This window comes from Bos grunniens, chromosome 2, assembly GCF_055505025.1.
Source record: "Bos grunniens cultivar Pamir isolate PY7600 chromosome 2, Bosgru_T2T1.0, whole genome shotgun sequence".
NCBI lineage: Eukaryota > Metazoa > Chordata > Mammalia > Artiodactyla > Bovidae > Bos > Bos grunniens.
In genome coordinates this window covers 34,159,555-34,175,586 of record NC_141166.1, presented here as the reverse complement: position 1 = coordinate 34,175,586, position 16,032 = coordinate 34,159,555, and the positions used below count along the sequence as shown (strand labels likewise).

At 38.2% G+C, this 16,032-nt stretch overlaps 1 long non-coding RNA gene across 5 annotated transcripts in view; it reads right to left on the bottom strand.

Moving 5' to 3' along the window:
* Window positions 1-16,032, bottom strand: part of LOC147377899 (uncharacterized) — a 47,837-nt gene that overhangs the window by 1,472 nt on the left and 30,333 nt on the right. For 2 of the 5 annotated variants that reach the window (XR_015142407.1, XR_015142403.1), the window contains one exon: window positions 15,404-15,503. This is a non-coding gene — a long non-coding RNA (uncharacterized LOC147377899). Of the gene's footprint in view, window positions 1-9,653; window positions 9,701-13,841; window positions 13,916-15,403; window positions 15,504-16,032 lie in introns of all 5 variants that reach the window. The other 3 variants (XR_015142405.1, XR_015142406.1, XR_015142404.1) reach the window with 3 other exon arrangements.

The following is a 16,032-nucleotide window of genomic DNA, read 5'->3' as shown; positions in this document are numbered from 1 at the left end:
TGGGTGAGAGCTGAAATATAAGAAGAACAGGTTGGGTTTGTAAGAGCAGGACTTTCAACTTTAAGCATGTTGAATAACAGGTCGCTGTGAGGTTTCTAAGTAACTGGGTGGCTCAGACAGTAAAGAATCTGCCTGCAATGCAAGAGACCAGGGTTCAACCCCTGGGTCAGGAAGATCCCCTGGAGAAGCAAAATGCTACCCACTCCAGTATTCCAGTATTGCCTGAAGGATTACATGGACAGAGTATCCTGGCAGACTACAGTCCATGGGGTTGCTAAGAGTCAGACAAAACTGAGTGACTTTCACTTACACTTTACAACCTTCACTTCCTCCAAAAGGATCATTGGATATATGGGCTCAAGCTCATGTAAAGTTCAAAGCCAAGCTTAAGATAGAAATACAGGGTAAAGAGTCCTAAGAACATAAAAGACATGGAGCAGATAAGCGTGAACAAGTAAAAAGACTACAGGAATAGAAAAATATCAGTTATAACACTGCTAAAGTCCTTAGTGTTTCCAATGGTCAAAATATTCACTAAATGTTTTCACATATATTTTACACAAGCAAAACCAAGAGCTAATGGTGGACTAACACCGAGCCAAATTCAAGCGTCCTGAATGAAAAGTGATTCTTAGCTATCTCAGAGAGATTCAACAGGATGCTCTGTCATTACCTACTCATGTACATAGATTGCTGGATAAAGGGCATGTGAGCAATTGACTCTCATACAAATAATTCTTACTTATATGTGGCTAAAATGCTCAGGCACATTTCTTAGTACATGAGGCTCAATTTAATGCACAAAGAACATCTTTGGAATCAATAGTACTTTGATGGTTTCATTTTTAATTTTGCTCAGATGAAAAATTCTGAGTGCTGCTTGATACTTCTAGCACCTATGCAGCATCAGCAACAGGTCCCACAAGAAGCATGAGGCCAAGGTTAAAGCTCATCTACTTCAAGATGCTACAATACCCAAAGAACCCATTTTCATGGTATTGCATGTCTTCTGATATTTTACTGGTGTGCCCAGAATCTGAGAGCAGGAGGGGTGCCCTGGGACTAATTTCAGTTGCAGATGTGTAATGTTCAGCATTCAATTTCCCTTAACTTTCACAAAATTCAAGGTTACTGCTTTAGCTTATTAGTCTTTTGCTAATTTTTTTTTTAATGTAAAACAAAACAAAAAAAATTCTAGAAATGCTGTTTTCCTCAAAATACAAAAGACAATGGTGTAATGGAAGTTGTGGGTTCCAGTTTCTGTTGAATTAACAAGTATGTGCTAAAGAAATAACTGCTCAAGAAAGCCTTTGACAAAATTCAACATCCATTTATGATAAAAAACCTCCAGAAAGCAGGCATAGAAGGAACATACCTCAACATAATAAAAACCATATATGATAAACCCATAGCAAACATTATCCACAATGGTGAAAAACTGAAAGCATTTCCCCTAAAGTCAGGAACAAGACAAGGGTGCCCACTCTCACCACTACTATTTAACATAGTTTTGGAAGTTTTAGCCACAGCAGTCAGAGAAGAAAAAGAAATAAAAGGAATCCAGATTGGAAAAGAAGAAGTAAAACTTTCACTGTTTGCAGATGACATGATCCTCTACATAGAAAACCCTAAAGAGTCCACCAGAAAATTACTAGAGCTAATCAATGAATATAGTAAAGTTTCAAGATATAAAATTAATACCTAGAAATCCCTTGCATTCCTATATACTAACAATGAGAAGACAGATAAATTAAGGAAACAATCCCATTCACCATTGCAATGAAAAGAATAAAATACTTAGGAATAAATCTACCTAAAGAAACAAAAGACCTATATATAGAAAGTCTAAAGCACTAATGAAAGAAATAAAAGAGGACACAAATAGATGGAGAAATATACCGTGTTCATGGATCAGAAGAATCAATATAGTGAAAATGAGTATACTATCCAAAGCAATCTATAGATTCAGTGCAATCCCTATCAAGCTACCAATGGTATTTTTCACAGAACTATAACAAATAATTTCACAATTTATATGGAAACAGAAAAAACCTTGACTAGCTGAAGCAATCTTGAGAAAGAAGTATAGAACTGGAGGAATCAACCTGCCTAACTTCAGACTATACTACAAAGCTACAGTCATCAAGACAGTATGGTACTGGCACAAAGATAGAAATATAGATCAATGGAACAAAACAGAAAGCCCAGAGATAAATCCGTGCACCTATGGACACCTTATCTTTGAAAAAGGAGGCAAAAATATACAATGAAGAAAAGACAATTTCTTTAACAAATGGTGCTGAGAAAGCTGGTCAACCACCTGTAAAAGAATGACACTAGAACACTTTCTAACACCATACACAAAAATAAACTCAAAGTGGATTAAAGATCTAAGACTAGAACTATAAAACTTTTAGAGGAAAACATAGGCAGAACACTCTCATGACATAAATCACAGCAAGTTCCTCTATGACCCACCTCCCAGAGTAATGGAAATAAAAGCAAAAATAAACAAATGAAACTTAATTAAACTTAAAAGCTTTTTTTGCCCAACAAAGGAAACTATAAGCAAGGTGAAAAGACAGCCTTCAGAGTGGGAGAAAAGAATAGCAAATGAAGCAACTGACAAATAATTAATCTCAAACGTATACGAACACTTCATACAGTTTGCTGCTGCTGCTGCTACTGCTAAGTCACTTCAGTCGTGTCCTAGTCTGTGAGACCCCACAGATGGCAGCCCATTAGGCTCCTCTCTCCCTGGGATTCTCCAGGCAAGAATACTGGAGTGGGTTGCCATTTCCTTCTCCAATGTGTGAAAGTGAAAAGTGAAAGTGAAGTCACTCAGTTGTGCCCAATTCTTAGCAACCCCATGGACTGCAGCCTACTAGGCTTCTCCATCCATGGGATTTTCCAGGTAAGAGTACTGGAGTGGGTTGCCATTGCCTTCTCCAGAAAAATAAATGACCTAATCAAAAAATGGGCCAAAAAACTAAATAGACATTGCTCCAAAGAAGACATACAGATGGATAAAAACACATGAAAAAGTATTCAACATCACTCATTATCAGAGAAATGCAAATCCAAACCACAATGAGGTACCACCTCATGTGGATCAGAATGGCTGCTATCAAATGTCTACAAACAATTAATGCTGGAGAGGGTATGGAGAAAAGTCAACCCTCCCACACTGTTGGTGGGAATGCAAACTGGTACAGCCACTATGGAGAAGAGTGTGGAGATTCCTTAAAAAGCTGGAAACAGAACTGCCATATGACCCAGCAATCCCACTCTGGGCATACACACCGAGGAAACCAGAAATGAAAGAGACATGTGTACCACAATGTTCATTGCAGCACTGTTTACAATAGCTAGGACACAGAAGCAACCTAGATGTCCATCGGTAGATGAATGAATAAGAAAACTGTGGTACATATACACAGTGGAATATTACTCAGCTATTAAAAAGAATGCATTGGAGTCAGATGTAATCAGTTGGATGAAACTGGAGCCTATTATACAGAGTGAAGTAAGCCAGAAGGAAAAGCACCAACACAGTATCAGTTCAGTTCAGTTACTCAGTCGTGTCTGACTCTTTGCGACTCCATGAATCGCAGCACGCCAGGCCTCCCTGTCCATCACCAACTCCCAGAGTTTACTCAAACTCATGTCATTAATGCATAAATATGGAATTTAGAAAGATGGTAACAACAACTCTATATGTGAGACAGCAAAAGAGACACAGATACAAAAACAGACTTTTGGACTCTGTGGGAGTAGGCAAGGGTGGGATGATTTGAGAGAATAGCATTGAAACATGTATATTACCATATGCGAAACATATCACCAGTCCAAGTTCAATGCATGAAACAGGGCAGTCAAAGCCAGCATACTAGGACAACAGAGAGGGATGGGATGGGGAGGGAGGGGGGTTTGGGATGGGAGACACATGTACACCTGTGGCTGATTCATGTCAGTATATGGCAAAACCACCACAATATTGTAAAGTAATTAGCCTCCAATTAAAATAAATTAATTAATTTAAAAAACATATATATATATATTTGAAAACTAGAAAGATGGTATTGATGAACCTCTTTGCAGGGAAGAAATAGAAAATGGACATGTGGACACAGGGCCAGGGTGTGAAGGCAAGGGTGAGATTAACTGGGAGAGTAGCACTGACATATATACACTGCTGCTGCTGCTGCTGCTAAGTCGCTTCAGTCGTGTCCGACTCTGTGCGACCCCATAGACGGCAGCCCACCAGGCTCCCCTGTCCCTAGGATTCTCCAGGCAAGAATACTGGAGTGGGTTGCCATTTCCTTCTCCAATGAATTAAAGTGAAAAGTGAAAGTGAAGTCGCTCGGTCGTGTCCGACTCTTAGCGACCCCATGGACTGCAGCCTACTAGGCTCCTCCGTCCATGGGATTTTCCAGGCAAGACTACTGGAGTGAGGTGCCATTGCCTTCTCCAATGTGTCAAATAGGTATTAACAGTTAGTGGGAAGCTGCTGTATAGCACAGGGAGCTCAGCTCAATGCTCTGTGATGACCTAGATGGGTGAGATTGAGGATGAGAAAGAAGTTCAAGAGGGAGGGATATATGTATATATAGATATGTATAGCTGATTCCCTTTGTTGTTCAGCAGAAACTAATACAACTTTGTAATTACACTCCAACAACAAATAAAAATTTTTTTAAAAGAACAGGACTATGGCTGGGATAACTAAGTATAGAGTACAAGAACACTCATCCTGGCAATAGCTCAAACACAATTCAGAAAGTATCTGCAGGGCAAAAAAATCTTCCATACCATTTGACTAGCTTATATGCCTTAAACTCATCCTTGGCTGACATGTCACCACTGGTGCATTAATCTGACCCCTTAACTTGCTGAATGATACTTCATACCTAAATTTATATTTATGTAGTACTTTGCAATTTTCAATGTATTTTTATATATGCTATTTAGCTTTCTATCCCAAGAATTCACTGTAAGTGACAGGGCAACTATATTTGTAAGACTATCATGTTGGGATAACTGAAGCTCCAAAGGGTATAATGGTTTGCACAGAATTACATGATTAATTAATGATGGAACTGGTCTAGAAGCTAAGTCTTCAGACTTCTAGGTGAACTTTATCTCCACTCTACCCCAAGCATGCAATAAAGATATATGTTGTTGTTTAGTCACTAACTTGTGTCCAACTCTTTGCGACTCCATGGACTACAGCATGCCATGGTTCCCTGTCCTTCACTAGCTCCCAGAGTTTCTTCAAACTCACGTCCATTGAGATGGTGATGGTATTGTATCCTACCATCTCATCTTCTTTTGCCTCTTTCTCCTTCTGCCCTCAATCTTTCCTAGCATCAGGGTCTTTTCCAGTGAGTCAGCTCTTTGAATCAGGTGGCCAAAGTACTAGAGCTTCATCTACAGTCCTTCCAAAGTACTCAGGGTTGATCTCCTTTAGGACTGGCTGGTTTGATCTCTTTGCAGTCTAAGGGACTCTCAAGAGTCTTCTTCAACCTTCTTTATGGTCCAACTCTCACAGCCATACATGACTACTGGAAAAACCATAACTTTGACTATACAAACCTTTGTTGGCAAAGCGATGTCTCTGCTTTTTAATATGTTGCCTAGGTTTGTCATAGCTTTTCTTTCAAAGAGCCAAGCATCTTTTAATTTCATGGCTGCAGTCATCATCCACAGTGATTTTGGAGCTCAAGAAAATAAGATCTGTCACTGTTTCCACTTTTTCCCCTTCTATTCACCATGAAGTGAGGGGACCAGATATGATGGTCTTGGTTTTTTGAGTGTTGAATTTTAAGCCAGCTTTTTCACACACACACATATATACATGCATATATGTATATATGTATACACATACAGGCGGTAAAGAATCTGTCTGCAATGCGGGAGACTTGAGTTTGATCCCTGGATTGGGAACATCCCTGGAGAAAGGAATGGACACCCACTTCAGTATTCTGGCCTGGAGAACTCCATGGACTATATAGTCCATGGGGTCATAAAGAGTTGGACATGACTGAGCAAATTTCACTTTCATACATGCATAAAATAAAACCACTAAGGTCTTACACAGGTTATGAATAGCACCTAGCATTAGGGAACGAAGCATTTTTCTTAGGATTCTTAACTAGCTGGAACAGACGACAAATTTGAGAAATGAACTTTGTGACATTCCTACTCCTTCCCCAAGAGCACCATTTTATCCTCATATTTTCACCCTCCAGATCTGGGCTTAAGGTTCTCAATCTTAGGATGAATCATTTCCAGCTCTTCCTAGTAAGCAAATTCCCCTAGTCTTTCATAAAACACAAATTTTGCTTCCTCTCTAAAAGTTGTCCTTATTTCTCCTGGAATTATTCATTGTTCCCTCCTCTAAACTATCAGAGGATAGCTCTATTCATATATTTTAATGTCATCTATTATTTCATATTTTAATATTTCATCCCATCCATTTTCCCACTAGACCAGGAGTTCCCAAGAATAAGTACCTATGTTTCATCCTTGTGCATTTGCAGTACCTAGAAGGGTCTGGCATATGATAGATATTCAAGAGGTCTTGGGTCTGTGGATCTGAAAAACTTTAGCCTAAAGTATTGGTGACAATGTACTTGCTCCCTTCACAATAATGGATATTAATGTTAAGAGAGATCTTTAGAGAGAAGTCAATACTTAGCACAAAGTAATCAGTCTCACAGGATGACATATCAGTATGACTGTGTATACTATCAGTATGACTGATAGTTTGACCATGACAGTATGCGGGGAATTCAAGACAGTGGAGTGTTCCTACTGTTTCTCACATGTGCAACTTCAAAGATCAATTAATTATTTCAATGGACAAATATTTACCACAGACATTTGGCATTCATTATGAATTCTTCCAGGCTTCTCTACATAACATTGAATTCATGACTTCAAAATATTTTGGCAAGGATTTTGGTTTGCTCCAGAACTATATTCTATTGAAAAAGTCATCTGTTTTCTTTCCCTATCCAAGTAGTCAATTTTACTATTTTTAAATTTTTATTGTCAGTTATCTTATTTCACCTCTATTTTACACACATTTAAAAAAATTCAGTTGTGAGCACTTGATGACATGCAATAATGATCACTTGATAAAGAGCTAAGGGCCACCAATCATGTTGAGATGCACATGCAAAATTCCAGGGCCCTCTGGAGGTTACTTGGGAAAATTCAAAACCACAAATGTTAAATCTGCAAATGCCAGGGGTTCAATGGTTAATGAGTATCTATTACATGCATTACATTGTGATGAGGGCTGCAGAGAATTCAATGCACATAACTGTCTCTGTCCCAAACATTCTACTAATTAATCCAGTACCTCTATCTCTGTTGCACCATTTGAGCTTACATTTTTATTTAACAGAACATCCTAGAGAAATAGCCTCAAGGCTCCCAGTCAAAATGGCACCTTGGATTAATGCTTCAACTTTCTGTTTGACGCATTCACAGTATACTGTGAATACTGTGAATTCATAGTATACTTTTTAATTACTTTTAAAAGTATTAAAATAACAGTCATTTAAAATGTGAACAAGAGTTGGAAATATATAAATATGCACCAGAGTTGGAAATAGAACAGAAACAGAGATAAGTAGGGGCTACAGCCAACCAGATTCCAGAATTATTTACAGCACATGTCTTAGCTCAAGCTCCTATTGCAAAATCCTGTAGAGTGGCAGCTTCAACAACAGGACTTTATTTCTCACAGTTCTGAAGTCTGAGGAGTCTAAGATCAAGATGCCAATAGATTCAGTTACTGACGAGAACCCTCTTTCTGATTTGCATGTGGCACCTTCTTGCTGCATTTCACATGGCCTTTTTTCAGTGCATGCTCTGGGAGAAAGAAATCACTCATGCCTCATCATCTTCTTATAAAGGCACTAATCCCATTAAAAGGGCCCTATGCTCGTGAATCTATTTATCTGAATCTAATTGTCTCTCAAAGAACCTCCCTTTCCAAATACCATTACATTGAGCAGTATATGAATGCGGGTGGCAAATGTTCAGCACATAAAAGTTTGTGTGTGTGTGTGTGTATAAAAAGAACAGCTGAGTTGTTTTTTTGTTTGTTTGTTTTGTTTTTTTATTCTTGTAGGATGTGGGGAAATACTTGAACCAGACTAATTCTATTAAACCAGGGACCTGAAATAAGGCATTAGAGCATTAAAAAGAAGTTAGGAATGCTATGCAAATTCCCAGAACATCAGTTTATATGAAGCAATATATAATTTACACTTTGGTGGGGGAGGAAGGCCTAAAGGAAGCAGAGGGTGGGTGGGACCGTGTGGGTCAGACCCCAGCCAGGCTTCCCAAAAGTTCATAATTAGGTCTGAACTTTCTCTGCATCACCATGGGACAACAGCAGAAAGACACCACTATGGAGACTGGCTCAAGACAGGAAAAACCAGAGTCAGTGTAGATGTCTCTACAAAACAGACAGGAAGGAATGAGCACAGACAATGTGAAAAGAAATTGTCACTCAACATGAGCTTCAAAACTAATATTACCAGCATATGATAAATAACAAGGCTAAGGGAAGAAAACTCAAATAGAAAATGTCAAAAATGACTTTAAAATAGATATGCTTCAAAGAAATAAAGAAGTTTTGTAAAATAAGAACAAAAATTGTGAGACCAAAGCAGTCAGATAGGAATCAAGAATAAGCATAATAGGAAAAAAGAATCAATTGGAATTCCTAGAAACTAAAAATAATAAAAATTCCAATATAGGTCATAAATCATTCACTGGATCTAAAATGAGAAATAATTAATTAGAAGGCAGATATGAGTGTCTTCACCCAGGATGAAACACTGAGACATAAAGAAACAAAATAGAAAAGAAAAGGCAAGGCATAATAATGATGGTGATATTAAATTGCTTAACATTTATCCTATGACTCAGCAACTTCTTTCCTAAGGTGTACAGAGAAACCCTCATATGTATGTATGAGAAGACATGTATGTGTAAATATATTCACAGCAATATTGACTGTGAATGTTCCTATCAGAAGCATTCTCAATATCCATCAAGAGGAACCTACATATATATACTGGGATATATATACACACAAGGGCTTCCCAGGCAGCACTAGTGGTAAAGAATCTGCTTGCCAATGCAGATGACACAAGAGACCCCTGGTTCCATCCCTGGATCAGGAAAATCCCCTGGAGAAGGAAATGGCAACCCACTCCAGTATTCATGCCTGGAAAATCCCATGGACAGAGGAGCCTGGAGGGCTACAGTCCATGGGTTTGTAAAGAGTCAGACACGACTTAGCGACTGAGCACTCACTCCCTCATATTACACAGCAGTGAAAATGAATGAATCAGATGGTACAAAAGACATTGTCAACTAAGTTGCAGTTGAATACATAAAGTATCATACCTTTAGCATAAATTTTAAAACATGGAAAGAACACTGTATGCTGTTTACATGTCTATATATGACATTTTAAAATTATATCAGATTGCTTAGAATTTGTAGTCTAATAATACCAAAGTTGTGGGAAACTAATTCTCATATACTATATGTTGGAATACGATTTGGTATGACCCACTTGAGATCAATTTGACAATATTTAGGAAAAATGGAGAAGTGCCTACCTGTAACCCATCCATTTGTTTTCCTGCTATATTAATCTCAAGAAAACCTGCAAATATACACAAGGAGCATGCTCAATGATTTTCACTGAAGCATTACTTTGTGCAGAATTATTTTTACTAGAAAATATGGTAAGTATATCAAAATATGGGATAAATATACACTAAATTAATGCCTCTGTTTGACTTTATTGATGAAAGGAAAATGATCTATAAATAAAAATATAAGAAAACTATTTGTAATGATTTGTGTCTTGAGGCAACCCACTTCAGTATTCTTGCCTGGAAAAACTCATGGACAGAGGAGCCTGGTGGGCTACAGTCCATGGGGTCACAAAAAGTTGGACATGACTCAGTGGCTAAACAACAATAATGTCTTGAAGGAAAAAATCTGAAGAAAACACAATAATATGTTAAAATTTGTTAAATTTGGATAGTACCTAAATGGCTTTCAGAGACAGTATTTTTTGTGTCCTTTTAAATTTTTTTTTGTTTTTTTCCCCCCGTTTATAAGGAAAGTTATATATATATTTATATATTTTTATATATATATTTCCCTTAGCTTCCTGAAGTTGTTTCTTGGGAGCAAAAAACTCACTGTACTTGGAAATAAATGCCTGGTTTATATCCCAAGCTCTTCTACTAGATAGCTGTGTTGCCATGGCAAATCTCCTGAGTTTTACCCAGAAGTGTAATGACTAGCTCACAGGGGATGATTCAATGAGATAGCCTGAATTACAGGGCCTTGGATATCAGCCAACTGTATCAGTTGCCTTAACTGTGAGCCACAGACTGCATGGCTTCAACAACAAATTTTTATTGCCTCACAGTTCTGGGGACGACAAGTCTAAAATCAAGGTGTTGGCAGGACTGGTCACATCTGAGGACTATGAGAGAGCTGGTCCAGACTCTCTTCTTGGTTTATAAATAGCTGCCTTCTCCCTTCTCCCTGTTATCTCTTCCTGTCATCTTCCCTCTGCATGTCTGTATCAAAACTTCCCCTTTGATAAGCATGCCAGTCCTACTGGAGCAGGGCCCACCCTAATTACCTCATTTTAACATGGTTATCTCTGTAAAGACCCTATCCTCCAAATACAGTCACTGCTGGAGAGCCAGGGCATTAAGACCAGCAAAAGAATTTCAGGAGTACACAGTTCAACCCATAGTACCTACTGCACACAGTCAATACTTAAAATACATTAAGGAAAAAAAAAATAAAAACATTAAAAATGTTTTCTTTTAAGAAATTTAAGCTCATCCCCAGCTATTAGTAAAAGCCACTGTTTTACTGATATTAATTCATTGATCGAGTGTTAGGAGGGGGACTGAGGAACGGCAGAGTGAGGTCTCTAAATTCAGCTGCTTCCCTTTCAGATGCACTACGACACCAGTGTTGGTGAAACCTGCGGCCAAACAAAAGGCTGGAGCTGCCAGCTTCTCATCTGTCTGCTCTACATCCAGTGTGCTCAGGGGTTGGAGGATAAGGTCAGAAATGCTAAGCTCCTATGTTTGATTCGCATTAGAGCTAATTAGCTTCCCTCATCCTTCCATGACGTTAGCCACTAGCCATTGCCAACTGACCCACTGAACAACTAAGGCTGATAAAAAACAAGGCACTGGCTGCTTACAAAGCCTTGACTTCTGAGTTCCAGAATCTGTAACCTAATAGCAGAGAAGAGGCAAAGGGAGGCTACCTTTATCCCAGTTCAAATAACCCCTCTCACGCTATTTCAGACCTCCATGACCATGTGATTAACACCATGCCAAAAAAAAAAAAAAAACTTTACAGAATAAAACTGTCTACACAAGCCAATGAATGGCAACTGCAAACTCACTCAAAACAACCAGAATATACAATAGCCTGGGGTTAACAACTGTGTTCTCATATTACTACTTCTTTTGCAACTAATTAAATAATTACAGATCAGTTTAAACTGAATTCATCATTACTTACAAATATTTTACCCCTATTTATCAACCATTCCAGCTTTCTCTTCTGTAAAAGTCTGAATTCTACAGAATAAGCTATTCTAAACTTTAGGAAGAAATATATTTTCTCTGTCTTGTTTTCTGTTTGGTCAAATCTTGGTTGCAAATAAAGACAAGGGCTTTCACTTTCAGAAGCATAAGATGGTACTAACATTCTCAATTTTTCATGAAAACATTCAAGATTTCCAAGTTCGTCCTCTTTAAAGTGAGAAACTCTTAGCTCTCTCCAGCCTTAGGGACTCTGAGACTTAGAGTGGATTTGGATTATACAGCAGAAAAATCAACCAGAAATGCCATGCCCTGGACTCATTATACACATATATCTTAGGAGGACTCTTTTTACACTTTTCTCTTTGTTAATACCCTCAGAATAATGACCGCAGAACATGTGTATGAGAGGACTCTTTTTGGTGCAAGTAATACAAATACAACTCAATCCAACCAAATGAAGGATTTTTGGCCTCTCAATCCAACCAAATGAAGGATTTTTGACCTCTCACAATTCAAGAGTTCAGCAGTCAGCTTCAGGCACAGCTGGATTCAGGTGCTTAAAGTTCAGGCATCTGTCCTCTCCCCAGCCCCTACCTTTCAGGTCTACTTTCTTCAGATATGCTCTCCTCAAATAAGAACACAAAGGTTCAGCAGGAGCTCTCAAATCACATCCTACCAGTTTAGCAAAACCAGAAGAAACCCATGAAACTTCTCTTTTCTAAAACTTCCATCAAGTGTCCCATTTTTCATGATCACATGCCTTTCCCTCAACCAATCAGTGTATCTAAGCATATGCTGGGTTCTCATCTCCCACGTCTGATCCATGTACCAGTCTAGGAGAGAATCAACCACCCCAACCAAATGGATTTAAATACATGATGGCTGTTCTACCCCCAAAGTTGGAGTATTATCATCAGAAGGGGAAATGGCAGGCAAAACCATTACATAGCCATCAAAGGCTTGAGTTGTTATTTCAGAGAAAAAAATACCATTACTCACAAAGAGGGTGAAGTCAGAAAGCATAGCAACCTCAATATAAACTCATCATCATAACTGGAAAAAGATAAAAACCCATTTTCTACTGCAGGAGGGTCAACACTACACTGTCATATGGACAAGCAATTATGGTAAGTAGTAGTTATCATCTGCAAGCCACTCAGTAGGCATGGGAAAGCAGCCAATGAAGAGTGACACTGAAAGTTTCCTTAACACATCCCCAGCCAGCAATAAAAATCACACCAAAGCCTTCAATTTTTGAAGACCCACAGAAACAAGGTGCTATCACCATCCATTCCATTATAATTAAATTATTAAGAAAAATGATATATGCTGCCTTTCTAGGCCTCTCCATCCAAGGGAATAACTCCTTCTGTACATGTCATTAATTAATTTGTTGTAACAATTAGTTTCAATGCTCCTGTGAGACCTGCTAATCTCCCACGGGGGTAAAATGGGGCACTTGCATAAGAGTTGCACTTCTGGGAGGCATGAATATCCAGCCTCGATAATGACTTTTGGATCAAGATAAATTCCCTCACCCTAAAGACTATTCACACAGAGTTCAAAAGCCTATGAAACAGAAGATAACCTCACTAGGTGTGCTTTTTCGACTGCCAATTAGGGCAACTCTCCTGTTGGAAACTTGGCCGCCTTGCATGATGTGTCCAGTTGAAAAGTCGACCATGAGAATAAGGTATTTTCTATTATACAGAGTGAAATAAGTCAGAAAGAAAAACACCAATACAGTATATTAATGCATATATATGGAATTTAGAAAGATGGTAACGATGACCCTATATGAGAGATAGCAAAAGAGACACAGATGTAAAGAACAGACTTTTGGACTCTGTGGGAGAGGGCGAGGGTGAGATGATTTAAGAGAATAGCATTGAAACATGTATATTATCATATGTGAAACAGATCTCCAGTCCAAGTTCAATGCATGAAACAGGGCAGTCAAAGCCAGCGTACTAGGACAACAGAGAGGGATGGGATGGGGAGGGAGGGGGGAGGGGGGTTCAGGATGGGGGACACATTACACCCATGGCTGATTCATGTCAATGTATGGCAAAAACCACAACAATGTTGTAAAGTAATTAGCCTCCAATTAAAATAAATTAATTAATTAAAAAAAAAAGAATATGGCATTTTTTGCTCCCATTGTAACACTCTACTTCATCATAATTAAAGACAGTGTCACTCTGTACTTACTGCAAATTAATTCTGGTTGTCCAAATAACCCAAAATAATTTAAGTTTCACTTGTAGCCAGACTGAATGCATTATCTGGAATATGGAAAAGACATTCCTTTATAGAGCATTTTTTTAGGAATTAAATAAATAAAGAGTTCACCATATGCACAGCCTGAGACATAGCTTGCAGCATTTAGCAAGGTCAGATTATCAAGTTTCATTATTTGATACATTTTTCAGACTTGGAACAGAGTCACAAAGAATTGATGGGAGCAGCAAATTCATTTTAAAACTGGTTTATCGCTTCATCAGGTATTCATTTAAGCAGAATCCACAGCCTAACTGGATCTCTTTGGCCCCATGTGACATGTTTTTCCAAATGGAATGATAATAAGTATAGAGATATAATATGTAGTTAAAGACATTCCGTCTCCATGAGGCACCCGGATATTCAAAGGAAGAAATTACTTTCATTCTCAAGCCACTATTCACTAGAGGGTCAATGACCAGCTGTTTAAGGACCTTGCTAAAAAGAAATCTAGAGATGCCACAGTCCTTTTGGTTCTTAGTGAATGAGGCTAACATCTATGTTTTAGAGAAACCATCATAGGAGATTTAGTTTCCAATGAGAAAAAATTATAAATTGAGTATTAAATAAACTATTATAATACATTTTCTTAGAGCTGCTAAACCAGATCAAATAGGGAAATGGCATGAAATTAGTTAAGAAGATAAAATTATAATTCAAAAAATACTATTAGGAAATTTCAAGCTAGTTCAAATTTCCAGAGCATGATAACACACACAGGTAACATGTACACCAAAGTCTACAATATCCAACACCTCGTCCAAAATGAAGATTGTTAGTTTGCTGAATTCTTAGAGAATGTCTTTTATTTAATGAAATCTATCATGACCTCCACCAAAATTTTACCTCAAAATATTAATCACTGGTTTTCCATATACATATTGACATTTTTAAGAATATATAAAAATCTATAGGTGGTATAACAGTATGTGCAATTGTTTCATATATCAAAGGCTTCTTAGTTAATAGATCTCATACACTATCAGCACTGAAATACCACAGGCACAATAAATGATGTATAAAATGTATGAAAACCCTTGTTACTGATAATACCATATTGAAGAACATAGTTAAGATTTGCTACTCCCAATCCATCGTCTAGACCACTGGTTCTCAACCTTGACTATGCTTTAGAATTACCTGGAAAACTTGTAAAATACCCTCTGCCCAGGATGATTAAATCATAAGACTCATGAAGGACTTGCACCAGGAATTAGTCATTTTAAACCCCCTCCAGGTGCTTTCCGCATGCCGCCAACATTGAGAATCATTTTTAAAGCAGTGTTTCTCAAAGCAAGGTCCCTGGAGCAGCAGCCTCAGCAACACCTAGGATCTTGTTGGAAACGCAAATCAGGGTTAGACGTTCTAAATGAGAATCCCTGGGGAGATGGGCAGTGGGACAGACAATCCAGGTGATTCTGATGAAGTTTGAGCACCACTGATTTGAAGTCTGAAACAGAGAAAGTCTGGCTCTGCACAGCTGACACACTTACCTGGAAATGTCACCTCCCACCAGCGAGTAATGGAAAGTGCAGAAAACCAGGGGTAGATCCAGGCTTTGAGGAGATTGAGATCAATACAATTTTAAGATCTCTTTTGGAAAAAAAAAAAATAGAAAGTTAGATACGAAGTAAATATTCCTTCACAGTCAAAGAATTAACAAAAATGTAATGCTAGTGAGGAGGAACTAAAAAGCCTCTTGATGAAAGTGAAAGTGGAGAGTGAAAAAGTTGGCTTAAAGCTCAACATTTAGAAACTAAGATCATGGCATCTGGTCCCATCACTTCATGGGAAATAGATGGGGAAACAGTGGAAACAGTATCAGACTTTATTTTTTTGAGCTCCAAAATCACTGCAGATGATGACTGCAGCCATGAAATTAAAAGATGCTTTCTCCTTGGAAAGAAAGTTGTGACCAACCTAGACAGCATATTCAAAAGCAGAGACATTACTTTGCCAACAAAGGTCCATCCTGTCAAGGCTATGGTTTTTCCTGTGGTCATGTATGGATGTGAGAGTTGGACTGTGAAGAAGGCTGAACGCCGAAGAATTGATGCTTTTGAACTGTGGTATTGGAGAAGACTCTTGAGAGTCCCTTGGACTGCAAGGAGATCCAACCAGT